At 38.6% G+C, this 4078-nt stretch overlaps 1 non-coding gene across 1 annotated transcript; it reads right to left on the bottom strand.

Annotated features, from left to right (window-relative positions):
* Nucleotides 1-618: 618 nt before the first annotated feature.
* On the bottom strand, nucleotides 619-725 carry LOC131247717 (small nucleolar RNA R71). Its single transcript, XR_009171988.1, has one exon. It is a non-coding gene; the product is annotated as a small nucleolar RNA R71 (small nucleolar RNA).
* Between the last annotated feature and the right edge of the window lie 3353 nt (nucleotides 726-4078).

The raw sequence follows: 4078 nt of genomic DNA, 5'->3' as shown, positions 1-4078 counted from the left end.
TCTGCCCTTTCTATTCTTCCTCTTAGGTCTAGGTTTAGAATCTGAAGTGAGGGATGTGTGTGTTGCATGCCCAAGTGGATTCTTGATAACACTCGACATCTCTTAACTGAAGGAGGATTAGTTGAGGGTTTGACTGTCCATCGTAGGACTAGACACCGCTCGAGATCCCCAGAGTTAGTTGTAGTAATGGCCGCAAATCAACTCCCTCCACCTAGGGTGGAGGACACTCAGGATGAGGATGAGGTGCATCAAGCACCCTCGCCTCGTACTTTACGAGATTATTTACAACCGGCGGGGGTGAGTATGCCCTCATGCATGATTTTTTCTAAAAATACAGGACATATGAACATCAAGTCAGGGGTTATCCAACTCCTTCCTAAATTCCATGGGTTGGAATCAGAAAGTCCATACTTATATCTGAAAGAGTTTGATGAGATCATAGCTACTTTATACTTTCCTAATGTATCTGAGGATACAATCAGGCTGAAACTCTTTCCCTTTTCCATGAAGGAGAAGGCTAAGACGTGGTTACATTCACTGCGTCCTAGATCCACTGGCACATGGAATGATATGCAGAGGGAATTCATAAAGAAATTTTTTCCACATCATAAAACAATTACCCTTAGAAAAGCAATCATAAACTTTGCCCAAAAGGAGGATGAAACATTCTTCCAATGTTAGGAAAGGTTCAAGGATCTTGTCAGTTCATGCCCACAATACGGCTTTGAAACGTGGTGCATTACAATTTTTTTCTATGATGGACTGACATCTTCCATGCACCAATTGGTCGAGACAATGTGTAATGGAGAATTCATGAATAAAGATGTCGATGAGGTATTGGATTAACTTGATAGCCTTGCTGAAAAAACACAATCATGGGACCATTACCCAAATTCGAACACCACGTCTAGGCCGACTCAATCTAAGGAGAAAGGTGGATTGTATCTCTTGAAAGAAGAGGATGATCTCAATTATAAAGTGACTAATCTCATAAGAAAATTCGAGGCCATGGAAGGAAAGAAGGATAAGGTTAATGAAATTATTTACGGCATCTGTAATTGCAACATTCACACAACTGAAAATTGTCCTACAATACCTGCCTTTCGAGAAGTATTGAATGAACAAGCCAATGCCGTAAATAACTATCAAAGACCTTTCAATGGACCTATCTCTAATACGTATATTCTGGCTGGAAAAATCATCCAAATTTCAGTTGGAGGAATGGACAAACTGCTACCTCTCAAGGTTTCTTTAATCAAACTTCACAACAACAATAAGAGAAACCTTAAGAGGATCCGATTTTAAAATATTTTGAAAAGCAAGATCATTTCAATCAGGGTATGCTACAAGTCTTGTAAGACCTTAACAAAACACTACAATGACTTAAGGCTGAAAACACGATTGGGAATAAGGGGAGCCTCCCAGCTCAACCTCTTCCCAATTCAAAGCTGCAATATGAAGTTGGCAACCCAAGCTCTTCAAATCAAATGGAGCACACTAAATCCATCACTACTCTTAGGAGTGGGAAGGTTATTGATAAAACCCTTCCACTTAAGCCCGAAAAGCCTCAAGAATCAGAAGAGGACAACAATGATGGATCTAGTGATGCCCCACAAAAATTAGAACTGAAACTTCTAAAGAAGCCAGTTGCTCCATTTCCTCAACAGTTGGTTGCACCAAAACCTCTCTCTAACTCTCAGGATATTCTAGAGGTGTTGAAACAAGTGAAAGTCAACATTCCTCTACTTAATGCCGTATAACAAATACCTTTATATGCTAAATTCCTGAAAGACCTATGCACGACCAAATGACGGCAGAGTATTTAAAAGAAGATCTTCTTGACGGAGAAAGTGAGTGCCATCCTGAAGCAAGATGTACCATAGAAATTCAAAGATCCCAGTAGCCCAACTATATTATGTGTAATCGGGGATTATCGAATTGATCACGCACTTCTTGACTTAGGAGCGAGCGTTAATCTGATTCCCTACTCGGTATACAAACAGTTAGGTTTGGGTGAATTAAGACCTACCCCAACCACACTACAACTTACTGATCGCTCTATTCATGTACCAAGAGGGATAATTGAGGATGTGTTGGTCCAGGTTGATATATTTTACTACCCTTTAGACTTTATCATCCTGGACACCGAACCCATTAATAATATAAGCACTTAGATTCTCGTCATTCTTGGTTGCCCATTCCTTGCCACTTCAAACGCAATTATCAATTGCAGGAATGGTGTCATGACTATGTCTTTCGGAAATATGACATTGGAGTCAAACATCTTTTTCAATAACGGTAGAAACTCAGAGGATGATGACGATTTCCACAACATTAACATGATTGATTCTCTCGTGGAAGATAAAACGCCTTTAACCTTATCCTCTGACCCTCTAGAGACGTGCCTGACACACTCCCATGACTTGGATGATGACATGATTAGGGAGGTGTGCCTTGCTTAATACTGCACCAGTACTTGAAGTTAACCAGTGGAGGCCACAATTTGAAGAATTGCCCCAAACTGATGTCATGCCTCTATCGTCTAACCTTAAGCCACTGAAGCTTGACCTAAAACATTTACCCTTTGATTTAGAATATGCCCATTTAGGTTAAGAAGAGACATACCAAGTGGTAATTTCATCTCACCTTGAAAACAAACAAGAGAGTATGCTCATTTATACTCTCAAAGAAGATAAAGGAGTTATTGGACGTATAAGCACAGATCTCGATAGGATGAATGAACTCCTTTCAATTGAATGTTTCGACTCTTTAGATGATTGCTTCACTTTGCAGATTCAATCGATCCCATAATACAAGAAATAGTGGATGCCTCGCAAGACAATACCTCGGTAGTTGTCACGGACCGAGAGAATTCTTATTCTGAAGTACCTCCTCCCCCAGATCCTGAATGTTTACCATTAAAGGAGGAGGAGCTGAAAATTGAACTAAAGAGTGCAACTTCGGCGTGTGCTGAGACTACACCACCTACTACAAATTTTTTTGAATTTCATCTACTTGTAGTCTCTGATTCATCATGGTGTACTAACTTCGAAATTTTATCTGCCACAGGTGAATCGTATATACTTTGGACACTTTAGATGATTAAAAGAAAACTTTATGCTGAGGTCCCTCAATTTCTCTGGACATTTATGCTCCAGGACATCCAAGCCTACTGCAAAACGGGCTTTTGGATGATCTTGTTGAAAAATTTTCTGAGAAATTTACCAAGATACTGGCCAATAGAAGAACCTAGATGTATGATTGAGTAGATTTTTCGTGCTTTCACAGTTGAGGATTAGAATTTACTACTTTCATAGGAATAGGGTAGTTTGCTTTATGTTGTTCTAGAATAGACGGTTTTATGCCATTAGGTTAGTTTTCTTCCTACATTGTTTTTGGATAGTGTGATTTAGTTGTTTTCACTCTATTGCTGACCTACTTTCATGTTGAGATCATTGTAGAAAGTCTCTCTTGATTCGTTATCCAGGTACTATCTTCCCATCACTTCTCATTTACTTTCATTGTCCCATGTGTATTGTATGCTCATATCTTTTACATTGAGGACAATGTAGATTTTAAGTTGGGGGTGGGAGATTAGGAAACCTAATCAGTGTTTTCTTGGTCTTGAATCAATGTTTTCTTGGTCTTGAGCAAAAATTGTGAAATTTTTTAATTTTTCTGAAATTACTTGTGAATTTGAAGTGATTTTGACAGCCATCTAAGGCACTTAGAATTTCAAGATACGTGATGTTGGTAATTTATGACTCTTGGATTCAGTATCTGTGAGATTTCACAGCCAAGTTGAATTATTAATCCAGAATTAGAAGTTGTAAACATTGATTGAGTCATGATTTCACATGTCACATCTCGCTTTCACATTAAGGTTTCAGTTTGATATTGAAGGGTTAACTTGGTAATCATTAAGCATGTAAGGAACCAGCTTGGAAAATTTGCTCGTCATGATCAGTTAAAGAAAAAGAAAAAGAAAAAAATAAACAGATACCTTTGGAAAGGTTTAGGCGAATAATCTTTACCATAGGTTTGCTCCCTATAGGTGTAGATTTGATTCCCTATAGAT

Source organism: Magnolia sinica, chromosome 5, assembly GCF_029962835.1.
Source record: "Magnolia sinica isolate HGM2019 chromosome 5, MsV1, whole genome shotgun sequence".
NCBI classification, from domain to species: domain Eukaryota; kingdom Viridiplantae; phylum Streptophyta; class Magnoliopsida; order Magnoliales; family Magnoliaceae; genus Magnolia; species Magnolia sinica.
The sequence above is the reverse complement of the archived record's forward strand: the minus strand, read 5'-3'. Positions and strand labels throughout refer to the sequence as shown.